Here is a 13786-nt window from a genome sequence, read left to right as displayed (position 1 = left end):
TTCGCCTCTCCGCCGATAGAGCTAAAATTAAACTAGGAAGCGTTTCTGTTGTCGTAGGAGTTATTTCACGGAAGCCGTAAAGTTAAAAAGAATGAACGAGACGCAAACATTCGGAGGCAGTGTTGCCAGCTGGACGGTTTTCCCGCCCATTCGTGCTATTTCTAAAAGATCTGGTTTTTGGCTTGTGTAGAAGGGCGTAGATCAGTTGGCGAATAGGCGATCTTTAGTAAATGGTGTCCTTCAGAATGTTTCACCAGAAAATATACCAAAATATTGTAGTTAAAATATCTATACTATAAATAGAGATTTCGACCTTGAAAAAGTGATTTCGACCAAATGTTGATCTCGACAATATACTAAAACCCTATTATAAAAAATAGCTATTATTATCGGGACAATTTCGACCTTGAAAATAGTGATCTCGACATAGAAAATGGTACTCAATTAAACTAAAAATATAGCCAACCCTGGTTTCGATTGTAACGATTCGTAACTATTTTAACTATTCAAAATATAAGTTAAGTTCATAAATAATAGTTGTTTTTTAATAATAATTCAAATAATAATTATAATTAATAATAAATTTATAGTAAAACAATTATTTAAAAGTTTCTTCTACAATTATTTAATGTAGACGCATTTAACAAGGGAGAATATACTTTTACAGGGGTAACGCGATTTGAGGCCAGATTATAAATACCCGTAGGCTTACCAGATGGCAAAAGTATATGAAATTTAGAAATTTTAAATAATTGAAAATTCGCGTAAAATATTAATTTTAACGTGTTTCTTTTTAATGCCGAATTTTTCCAAAGTTCAATCTTGGTTTAAACTTTTACGTAAGACCACGCATAGTGTGCATTTTTTTCTTATTATATTAGCGCCATCTAGCCTAAATAAAATCATTAAACTCGAACCTCAAATGACTTCGCTTTAATAGTAATAATCAACTAGGCTAAGTAAATGTTGGTTTCGCGGCCTCTATCTGTAATGGATATATGTACTTATATATTTATGGTAAATCAGCGAATATCACATTTCGGGATCCAGGTTTAACAGAAGCAAGTTATGTTAAAAACAAGCCGTAGCGCGTTCCAGCAGACGATTTTACGACTTAGTTCATACTCCCTTTAAAGAAATGGCCGATAATTTCGCCTATTTTTAAAACACAAATTTAAATGGCAGGGGATAGTTTGGGCTAGTTTTATTTCTATTTGTTCCGCTGCAAGACGTCACTTACACCTGGCAACTCTGCGGTCTCCCTGGCAGCTGTTGCCTTTAAAAACGTTTTCTTTTTATCTTCGTCATTTTTTGTGGCACTTTCTCTGGGGTGTTTTGTGTTCAGACGGTTTAAGAAGCCGCAAAGTCGGGAATGACAGCGACGAAATACGCTCTGCGGTTGGAAACTTGTTAGACCCACACGTTTATTGAAAGTGCCTGATGACGACGAGGGCAATGCTCTCGAGAGCACTATAGAATGTCGAAATAGACAATCACATCTTTATCATCGCCACCTAGCGACGGTTTCTTTTCCAACTAAAATATACACAATAGGCACTTCAATAAAAGCCTCTCTCTTCTAGCTAACCGACTTCGTAGTCCAAGAGCCCGTACTTAGTTTTCCCGCACGCGCTCACTATGGCGACGAGTCCAAGAGCCCGTACTTATTTTTCCCGCACGCGCTCACTATGGCGACTTGATTGGTGTGGTCATTCTAAACAGTAAATTGCGAATCGTATCTTTGATAATAATATCTAGTTCCATTTCAGTTAGATCAGAGAGATATGTACTGGATTAAATATCATTAATTAATCGTATCAAAGTTTTAAGTTTAAATTTTAGCGCCTAGACTTGATAGTAAAATATGTGTAATTTGCTGCTTGGTAGGAACCGTTTAGAAATGACGTTACGCTGTGCGGGGAGGGAGGCTTGTACAAGTTTTACTAAATATTAAAGGAGAAGGGTGTATTCCTTGAAATGTGACGTCATATATACATTTTTACAGCAACCTTAATTACTAAATATTTTAACTTACTGTGGCATTATTTTTCTTAGTAGTTTTCTTCGGGTACAGCAATTAATAGCTTTTTTAATGTAATTGAAAAGTTTGATTGATGGTATTTCTGATGTAATTAGATCTTCACAATTGGTACTAAGACAGAGCCCCCTGGTGTAAGGTAATATATACTACAGCCACTACTACTGAGGACAATAATGTATTATTCAGTTGGGTTGCAAATCCGAATCGGAGTGTCAGTATAGAAATAAAGTTCGATCACAAAATTACCATTAAAACAAAATGAGGTGCTACCTTATGAACATTATTTTACTTACTACCGAAAAATCCCCGCCTTTGTTAGTGGTCGCAGGTGACTGTGATGCAGACATTGTTGAGGTTAGCGGCTCTTGTAAACACACATCAAATGTGGGTTTCCAGGTCAATTATGAAAAACCCTACACTTCAGCCTGTCATAAGATTGTAATTATCAAGCCCCAATTATAATTGTGTGGTATTACCTCCGAAATATACACGTTTAATATTATCAGAAGTACATAATACTTATACCGCAAATGTTATTGTACCTTAAAATACTTTTCGGAAGAAAAAATAGTGCAGGGTCAAATACTCACTTTCTTAAACTATTACATCGGAATTTTTTAATAAGTTTATATACTCACAATTGGCAGTGCAATTTGGAGTTAAATTTAATTTCATTGAAAAGAGCTTTTAGCCTGCGAAGGTACATTTGGCATTTTAATGTCCTAAATGAGTACTTATCTCATAACAAATAAATAATTGGTAATTTAATTCTGGCTATACGTAGTAGGGTGGTTAAAAAAATGCAAATATCGAAATGTTTTGGTGCACATGGATTTTCTTGTTCATTTTGATGAGAACATGACCCACGAAATCTTTTAAGTAAATTCATTAATATTTAGGACTGCCTCAACGAGGTAAAGTTTCACCACTATGAACTAACCCATTTAAAAGCAAAAATCAGTTATGTCACTTAAATATATTACTTGAACGAAAAATTTAATATTTATTACTTATTTAAGTTTTTACAAGGTTTTTTTTATAGAAATAAGTTCCGGTACGCAATAAAATATTTGGCAAAAAGCCCCACTAAACCAGGTCATAACTGCTGAAAATCACAAATTAGTACCTGGTTTTGTGGGGATTTTGGTCAAATTACTATAATAAACCCTGTGTAAACTTAAGTAAGTAATAAATATTAAATATTTCGTTCGGTTGAAGTATTTGAGTGACATTATTATTTTTTGCTTATAAATGGGTTTGTTTATAATGGTAAAACTTAAGCTCGTTGAGGCAGTGCAGTCCTAAATATTAATGAATTTACGTAAAATTTTTCCTGGGTCATTTTCCCACCTTTATGAACAAGAAAATCAATGTGCACCAAAACATTTCGATATTTGCATTTTTTTTGAAACACCCTAATACGTAGGTTACCTTCATAAAACTGTAACTAAAGCAAAAGCGGTGTTCTAAAATACCACTTTTTTCGAATATTGTGCATATCACTGGTAAATAAAGGTAAATAGTGGTAAATGTGGTAAAGAGTGGTAAATATGGAACATAGTGTCATGAAGGGCTTGTCACCACCCTCCTACGCATTGTAACCCGGTCACCTGTTTAAAGGTATTAAAAGTTGCTAGATGACTTGGGCCTAAGCCTAAGGTTATTAGCCAAGCCTAGCTGATATGGAAAATAGTAGTATATATGGTAAATAATTATAATTATGGAAAATATTTGGTTTATATTGTATGATCATATGTGAAATCAAGAAAACCATTCAAAAAGGAATATATCAACTTTAGAAGGTCCAAAACTATATTTTCATTACTCTAAATCTTAAATGTTTTAGGTTTTAAATGCTGTAAATAATTCATGGAAATATTTTACTTACCATCAGATTTGGAAATAGCGGGAGTCCTGGAGCCAATGGCTCTTAAAAAAATCAGTGGCCCTAAAAATAAATCATTCAAACTGGGGTTGCGGGCCACCTGGGCCCTTAAATTAAATAAAAATATTTATTAAAAATTTAACGGAAATTTCTGAAAAATATTTTTTACGCCGTTGCTGAAACGCAGTTTTCCTACCCTAGTCGAGAGCGAAATCTAGCGTTGAAGTTAACGTTTTAAAGTCAATAAATGTTTACGTAAGTAACGTAACCAATTCTTATTATTGTATTTTATCTCCCTATTTTCAAATGTTTCCCCTATTTCACCTCCCCTGGGCAGAGATGGGCAAAAAATCATTTGGCGAATAACGAATAAATTACTAAATAACAAAATATCTGATCATATTTATTCGTCGATTGACAGGGCTAAATATTTTAGGTATAGTTATTTGGCAATTAAACAAATATTTTGTCGTGGTCTTATTTGGTAAATAATTTAAAAAATAATATTTTCGACTATTATCTGGAAAATAATATTTTACGAATATTTCATGGACATTCATTTGGTAAATTGTTTTATTACAAAATATTTTCAGTCATTTATTTCGCAAAATAAAAAAAATTAAATATTTTCTTTAATTTAAATAACGAATAAGGATTAAGGAGACCTTTGTTCTTTTTGTTTTAGTTAATCGAGTAAACGCAAGGTTCGTAAAAAATGCTTATCGCACTATATGGAGTAAACTGTTGCGGAATATTTGACTTCTTGATAATGGCAACATTTAACGCTAATGCCACCGACAAACACCTCCAGTTAGAAGCTTTGGACGCAGTGGCGTAATGACAAATTTCGAGCCCCCCGCAGGATATCAAAAGGCCCCTTTTTAAAAAAAAATTATTTGTTATTAAGTATTAGTAGTGTCATTGTAAATAGAATGCAATATATAATATGTCTCTTTAAATTAAAAACCGCGAATATCATTTATTAAAATTTGAAAATTAATATATTATATTCCAAAGCTACCTTTAGATATTTTTTTACGATTTCTAACGTAAGATATTGAGTGAGATTGAATTTTAGTATTGTTTAAAGCCTGTTCGTCCCGTAACTCATTTTTCTCCATTTTTACAAGATTTTGTTTTAAAAATACTTAAAACGAAAGGCCCCCCTAGTTTGTGAAAATGAAAAGCCCCCCGCGTTCCCGGGGTCTGCGGGTCCTTAGTTACGCCACTGTTTGGACGATGCTACGTAAATTATGGGATCGGCAGTATTAGATAATGTTTTTATTAATTTACTGCCCATCCGTACTTTTTGCCTTGGGTAAATGCTACCCCTAGCTACCCTGGCACCCGGGGCGGTCAGTCCTCCCCCTTATTCCGCCAAGTGCTGCTACAATCCTTTTCTAGTGATCTACGAATTTCAATCTTGGAATGTCATATTATCGCGTGAAAACCAAATTCACGTATCTTCATAAAGTTTGTGTATATAGTAAAGGTAAATGATGCTTTCAAGTAAAAATTAGTAGCATTAATTAAATAATTAATAGCTACAGTGGTGTAGCTATATTGCCGGCGCTAGAACAGGCGAACGAGGCGAGCGTCTAGGGCCTCGCACTTAGCGACACGTTTTGTGGTCCCCACACCTAAGGGCACTTTTAGGGGTCCCCTTACTTAGCGGCACTTATTGAGGTCCAGCACATTTTGGGGTTCCCGTACTTTGCGGCACTTATTCGGGCCCCTCATTTATTCCTTCACAAAACATGTGTGTTGTGAGTAGTGGCCTCGCTCACATGTCGCTGCCTCCCCTCCGACAGGTCTGCTGTACCTTCGCTGTGCCATTAAATAGTGACCACCATTGCTGGGTAATATTGATACTCTTTGTTAAAATAAAAATAGTGTCGAAAATTGTATTTCGTCTCTGACACCAGAATTAAATTTAAGTATTAGGAATTTGTATTGTATTTTCTTACACATTGGACATATATTCAGTTATTTTCCTTGAGTTATCTACTAAATAAAAAATAAACGGAAGCTAGTTTTGACTATCTATTTGTAAACTACGCCAACCCGAAATATCTGATGACAAAATATTTCAGTCTTCTTTATTTGCAAAATGCATTTATTTCAAATAATTTAATAAAACAGATATTTGACCTTTTTATTTATAAACTTATTTTATTAAAAAATATTTTCCTACATTTATTTAGAATATTTTTCTCTAAATAAATTAATTGTAAACGTTATTTATAAGTAACAACTGACACGAAAAAAATTTATTCGTTATTCGCCAAATGATTTTTTGCCCATCTCTGCCCCTGGGCCACTGGCCCTGAATAAAAATATCACTATTTCCAAGTCTGCTTACCATCTATTGGCGGTGCCGGACTTATACTTTGATAGTAAAAACGGATAAAAAACGTATTACCTGAAACCATTGTCAAAGCTACAAAGTGGCTCTAGCTAACCGTGAATATCTCCCAGGTTATTAAGAGAAGCCGGTACATTCCATTCGGCTTGGGTTAAAAATGGATTAGCTGAAACCATTGTCAGAGGTACAACGCGGCCGTTAGCTATATGTGAATGTCTACGAGGTTATGAAGAGAAGTAAGCACATTCCTTTCGTCTCGAAAACTACATTCCAGTTCCGTTCTTGTTCTGTGGTACGTTAATTTCAATAATATTAATAATAAATAATTATAATTAATAATTTATTTTTACAGGGATATTAGATCTGCAAACCTCAAAACTAATTTGGTAAATATTAGAATATGTTATATAAATTAGAATATCTAATTTGTAGTAGGTGGCCCTTAATGACTATTGAATGAACTGGATGGTTTGAAGTGTCAGAATTTTAATAAAATTAATATTTTGTTTACAGGATTTATGTTTGATCTGCAAATCATCAAAATTAATTTTTAAATATTAGAATATCTAATTGTAGTAGGTGGTGCCATAAGCCTACCTAATCATAGGCTTATGGTGGTGCTTAATGAGTTTGTATTATATGAACTGGACCGTTTTGACCTACCAGAAACATGTATGTATATGAAATGCATCTAATCTAAATCTAAAATATAGTATTGTGATACATTGTACAACAGCATATATATTTAACTGTATGTTTGTACACGTATCAAATGGGAATCTGAAATTTAGTATTAAGTTATATGGTACAACAGCGTACGTATGTTACTAAGTTTGTACAGTATCTAATGGAAATCTAAAATTTAGTATTGAGATACATACGTATGCTGTTGTAAAATGTAACTGTACATTTTTACGGTACCTAATGGAAATCTGAAAATTAGTATTGAGATACATTGTACAACAGCGTATGTATGTACGGTATCTAATGGAAATCTGAATTTTAGTAAATTGAGATACCTTATACAACAGCATACGTATTAACTAAATTTTTTCAGCATACGTAAACATATTTTGTAGCAGTTTACGTAACATATTTTGCAGCAGTATATGTAACATATTTTGTAGCAGTTTACGTAACATATTTTGCAGCAGTATATGTAACATATTTTGCAGCAGTATATGTAACATATTTTGTAGCAGTTTACGTAACATATTTTGCAGCAGTATATGTAACATATTTTGTAGCAGTTTACGTAACATATTTTGCAGCAGTATATGTAACATATTTTGTAGCAGTTTACGTAACATATTTTGCAGCAGTATATGTAACATATTTTGCAGCAGTATACGTAACATATGGCAGCAGTATACGTAACATATGGCAGCAGTATACCTACTCATTGAACAGCCATATACGTATTTGTACATTTTACATTGTATAACCGTGTAAATATAATGCATTATACAGCATGTGTATTTTACAGATATTTTATTTAACGTTTTATTTATTGAATTTCATTTTTCATTGTCTAAAGCTTAAAAAATATCAAAGTTCTTACAGTTTTCACGTACATCTACATCTATCTAAGGTTATATATTTAACATGGAAATCTAAGTGATATGAAAAATGTTTTTCAGGTTTAAAATATGAAATTTATGTTGCGAATACTATCAAAACCATTCTTACGAGTTCATGATTTCATTTAAGAGTAGGGTTTGATAATTGTTGAATCATCATAAGTAACTTAATAAACATAGGTATGACACTATTCTACAAATTCTAATTTTATTAATGATAGTCTGTTTTGCCTAAGGCAATATAAATCAGAACATTGCGTAGCAATATTTACTTAATTTATAAATCATATTTTATCGATGTAATAGTTGTAACCCTTCAGGTTCACCTTCTCCTCAGACATACCTATTTTTTTTTATTTCCTTTTGTTACTAGTGGTCTTTACTTACGCTGCATAATTGCTGATATATAAAAATCCCCGCCTTATAGAAAATTACTGGTTTTGAACATCTTGTTACAATATTTATGATAAAAGCCCCCTTTTTTATAGTAATGGTTAATTAATCAATACGCTCGATACATCAAAAGAACGGGAATCGTCACCCCCAACCGATAAAAATTATCCTAAATTGACTAAATTAATTTACAATTAACGTTAAACTTAAAATTAAATAACTTCGGAACGATCTGTTGGAATTAAGTGAAATTTATACGGATCATAGCAAATGATCTACCCTCGCCCTTAAACATAAAATTAAGTCGATCATTTAAATAGTATAGGTCAAATAAATTATAAACTAAATCCCCGCCTTCCACAAGGCTAATATTTAATCCGTCGCCAAGGTGGTGCTAATTAAAAGCTTTCCTCTTCGTGGCTCAGTATTTCCCAACGTACGTAGACTTGCTGGCGCGGACGCAAAAAAGACCTTCAACAATCACGAGGTGCGCCCGGGCAAGGTCTACTTTAACTTCTCAATACCCTCAGCGGACCGCGACTCCATGGAGATATTTCCGAGTGGCTATTCTCCGTTCAGGCTTCCAGGTAACCCTAAAGAGACCAGAGAAGCGAGTTTGGCCTACTCCAAGATAGAAACCGATACCCCCGCTTATATCCGTTGTCAAGGGCCGAATTTCAACCCCGGATGTTTTCTTCAAAAACAAAAGTAATGGAAAGACCTCTGAAACCCCGCAACCACGTGAAACCAACCAGCCAATGACCACTGGAAAAAGGGAAGTCACCAATTATTTTTATTTGAACTCCGCCCCATATCCGTTAAACAAAACCGAGGAACAAGACCGAAAAAAGACATTGCGAACCGGAATGAAAAAGGAACAAGACGAATAAGCTACCCGGAAGTCCAGCGGGACCCATGATGTACCGCCGCTAGAAGTCCGGAAAGAAAGGGACCCAGATCACCCTCGCCTCACCGGACCAGGCCCTCGCAATTCCATGGCGATAAACCAAATTGCCCCTGAAAACCAATCAGCTGATTCCATCCAAAGGCATCCGACATCAAAGATCCTTTCCAACGCCTAGCCGGAAACTCCAGAATCAAAACCCTTGACGTATCTACATCCCCGCCAACGCCCCCGTCTTGAAGTTCGACGTAGAAATCCGGACGTCCTTGCCGTAATCCGGTCCATGTCTTGCCGTAATCCGTGTCCCGTGCCGTAATCGAATCGAACTGTCAAATCCCACGCCCGCGAAACCAAAACCACGTGTGTGAGCATCTTGCGCAATCCGGACCCCAATCGTACCGTAACGAAGTGCTACAACGTCCCAGAGAAAAGCAAACTGACGAGCCGAAAATAACCAGTGATGAGTACAATTTTCCGTTCCTTCCCTCCCCCCGTAGATACATAGGGTCAGAATCTGTAGTAGCCAGTAAGACTGGAAGAATTCCCAAAATACAAAGAAGCAAAAAGGGTTTTTCCCTCGCCATGGTCCGAAGAGGATAAAATCAGGCCCCGAGTTTGAGAGCTCATTTTATCCGTAGATTATCCCTTAGGAGGTCCCACTATTTTCATGGTCGTTCCGAATAGTTTTCTGTCCCATATATGTATAAATCTTTTTCGTAGTGTGGTGTATTTCTTTTTGTTATATAAGTCTTAATTGTAGTGAAGTTAATTGTAGCATTTTTAATTGTAGTTTTATTTCAGAATAGTGTATTTAGTATTTTCATTTCCCTCGCCTAAACAAACCGATGGCTTTCGCCCGAGAAATTGGGACTGATCCCAGAAATAATTGTGAGTAATCTAAATATTTAATGTTAAAAATTGTGGTCAGAGCATTTGAATGTCCCGCGCTAATGACAGGAAATCAGAATTAGATTTCCATTTCCCTTTCATTTATTATTTTGTGTTCCGTAGAGTGTATAATATTAACCCACGCCCTAATTTACTGTATTGCATTTTAATTCCCGCGCTATAATATCCTTACAGTCTGCTATTTGTTCATTGTATGTATATATATTTTAATACGTAAATAAAGATTTTTGGAATTTAATCGCAGGCAAAGTGTTACCAGACTGAAATCCGAACCTCCCCCTTTTTTCCCCCTTCCCTTATTTTATAATCATTCTCTCGATCCGATATCTTTCACCCCACCAAAGGCCACGACTTGCAATTACCATCATCTTCCCTTAGCCTTGGAGAAAGTATCGTTGAGATCGTTAATTGGTTAAACAATAACCAAAACGAGAAGAAGAGGTTATATAGTTATGATGTATTTAGCCACCCATTAATTTTTCATTCGAAACTTCTTTTGAACGTGTTTCACTTGAGTAAATACCATTAGCAGTTTATAGAAATTAAAGATACCTATTTGGTAGTAAAAATCAGAATTTTTTCATCCCTCAACCTAGATTAGTCGCGTACCACGTCCGTTCAATACACGAAACATCAAACATATTTCCGCGGCGGTGTTGCCAAGTTTTAAAAGTAAGATTTACCTCTCAGAACGTGAAAATTTCCCTTTTTGGGTCAAAAATTCCCTCAAAAACCACAACCCCCTTACATTCGTGAAAACTCCTCGGAAAACAGGCACAATGTTTCGGGAGCGACCAAATATTTAACATTTTTAATGAAATTATAAAAATATTTAAAAAAATTACATATATGTGACTAAACTTATTAAATAAAAGTCGATAAAAACGTGGCTTAAGCTATGTTATTGTGTTTTGAGAACCGCAATGGCGGAGCAGGGACTTTCAGATACAAAAACCGGAATCTACTGCGCATGACGAGACTATCGAATGCGCCCTTCACTTTTTCTATCTCGTCTCTTATCCCCTCAAAATTCCCGCAAAAAGGGAATTTTCCCGTACATTGGCAACACCGCCTACTAAGCTGCATTGACATTCCACAAATAACTAGCGCTGGACTTGTATTTTGCCTTTCAGCAACTTGTTATAACATTATTTACCGTATAATTCACCGCCTATTAAATACCACTTTGACCCGGAGCAAAAGTCTATATAATAAACTCCGCAAAGCAGAGTTTCTTCACAAACTATTGAATAAGATTCCCGAAGATAGTACTAGCAACTAATACACAGTTCTTGCAAAAGCAGTACTTTCCTTTCGACGCAGTGGTGACATCTCTTGTTCGGTATTATAGTCGTAACGTAAGCGATTTTACCCGGCCACCGGTATTTGGTTTCACAAGTCGCTAGGTGTGTGGTTCCTTGGGTATTGGCTTAGCTGAGTATTTATTTATTATTTAATAATGTATTACAGCGGGAGTATCCAAATGGGAGATCTTTAATAAATGGCAATTTCGTCCTTCAAAATGTTCTTCTCCAAAATATACCAAAATGTTATAACCAAAAAAACTACTATAAAGAGGCCGGTAGATCTCGACTTTAGAAAAGGTGATATCGACCTTCAAAAGGGCTACATTTGAAATTAAAATTTGCGCACCCGTGTATTATAATTATTTTAAACTTTTATTACAAAAATAAAGTGTTAGAAGCGTTTAAAATATGAAAATAATAATATTTCAGACTGGTCAAAACTGGGATTAGATCCCGCGACCATACATACAGTCGAAGAACAGACCGTCACGCAAGATTACCTCACTCGTAAAAATCTGTAGTAGTTCGCCAAAAGGGAACTCAATTGTTAGTAGATTTAACAACTTATCACACTTTCCCTTCGAAAAGGGTAATTATAGACTTTTGAGTGCAGTAATACTACGTGTTTACATAACGTAATTGATACTTCGCAAATATTCCGGGCGTACCGACGTAGGCGTCAAAACATTCGGCGCTGGTTCTACACTTGGCTTTCGTCATTGAGCAATTCCACGGCAATCAGTGAAGCGTTCAGACGTCGTTGTATTCATTCAAACGGGTTTCCGCCGCGTTGTTGAGTCGAGTACAAAAATTGGGGTCAAGAACAGTTTACATTGAATTATTTCGGTCCGATGAACAGCCGAGCTAAGAATTGATACATTGTTTAAAAATGTATTCTCGAGTTATTAAAACTTTCTTTTTTCAAATTAATAATGTCTTCACACCGCTACTAAAACCTTCCAGAACTGCGTTTAAAACTAGATACAAAAATTGTTAGGGGCTTTCAAATGGGTCGAATTTAGAGGAGGATACACCTTGATTTGGCGAACCCTTTCTAACTGTTTTGTGTCTACAGATTGGTTTTTGAGAAAAATAGTTTGTCGTCCAAAACTGTATTATACGAAGTGGTGTTCATTTGGCCAACTGACCAAAATTAGTAAGGGAGAAAATTTAAAATAATTGAAACCTTGAAAATAAATTTTAAATTTTAAATAAGATTTTTTCTCAACCAGGGGCGTAGTCAGAAATTCGCCAAGGGGGTGAGTATTAAGTACAGTCAAAGCTACGTACAAGGGGAAGGTTGGACATCAAAACCTAATCCTTGTCTACGCTTGTGTACACGACGATGAAATAGTTAGCGCGTTGTGTGCAGTTCTGTAGTCTGATTAGCAATCCTGCTAGTGTTAGCATGATATTATTTTTACGTCTTGGCCAATATTAAGAATGATAACTGCGTTATTTTGATGGAGCAGAATGCTAGAAATTTAATCACAATGTTTATCAATTGTACATCATGAGACAAGAATATCCCGAGTTACGCTGCACTCGCGATATGATACAAATTAAACATGAAGGCACTGGCTTATCTAGGTTATTTAACGCCATGTATCATAAAGGTTAACATTAGTATCGGTAACTTACAACTTGTTGTTATCAGCAATTGTTTAATCTGTAGTGCCAAGTCCGTATAAGATCATTTATTCGTTACCATAATGCAATGAATTTGATAAATTAGAATATGTACTACATATGTATACGAATGTATATTCTCGTATGCCAAAAGAAAACCCCATTGTACCTGGCTCAAAAAAGCTGGTCCATAGATAAATAACCGACTTTATAAATCTTAAGAAAAATTAGGCCAAATTCCAGGTAGCTTCTCCAGGCCACGTGATTCAGGTCTACTTTCCTACATGCGAAAACTAAAAATAGGTCGTTCTATAAATTAACGTGGCATTATTGTTTTCTGTTTTTTGTTTTGTTTTTTTTTAACTTCTACAATGCTTTCCCAGCTTTCCGACTAAAGAGTTAATGAATTCGTTCATGCTTTGACTGCACAATTTCAAGAACAAACTGGGCAGTCGTAGCGAATTTATGGAAAGGCCTATTAAAACGATTACGCGGCCCATTCCTAATTTCAAAAATTCTCGGCGGTGTTGATTTTTTTCGGTGGCGGTGGCCACAAATGGAAAGAATGTCTCCCCTCCTATTTTTAATAAATTCCAAAATGTTTTAGAAAGAAAGAAAAATAGAGTTACGTTGAAAAACTCAACGGCGGGAACAAAATTTATCGGCGTTGGTGTCGGCGGCGCGCCGAAAAGTAAAGGCTGGTTTACACTAAGGCAAAAACGCCACGACGGTGAACGTCGACGCGAAAATTTCCCGTTAGGCCTAGTGCAATA

At 35.3% G+C, this 13786-nt stretch overlaps 1 protein-coding gene across 1 annotated transcript in view; it reads right to left on the bottom strand.

Annotated features, from left to right (window-relative positions):
• LOC149968630 (uncharacterized) overlaps positions 1 to 13786 on the bottom strand; it is a 163449-nt gene that overhangs the window by 55919 nt on the left and 93744 nt on the right. The window lies entirely within an intron of this gene.

Source organism: Leiobunum rupestre, chromosome 1, assembly GCF_980474605.1.
Source record: "Leiobunum rupestre chromosome 1, qqLeiRupe1.1.hap1, whole genome shotgun sequence".
NCBI classification, from domain to species: domain Eukaryota; kingdom Metazoa; phylum Arthropoda; class Arachnida; order Opiliones; family Sclerosomatidae; genus Leiobunum; species Leiobunum rupestre.
The sequence above is the reverse complement of the archived record's forward strand: the minus strand, read 5'-3'. Positions and strand labels throughout refer to the sequence as shown.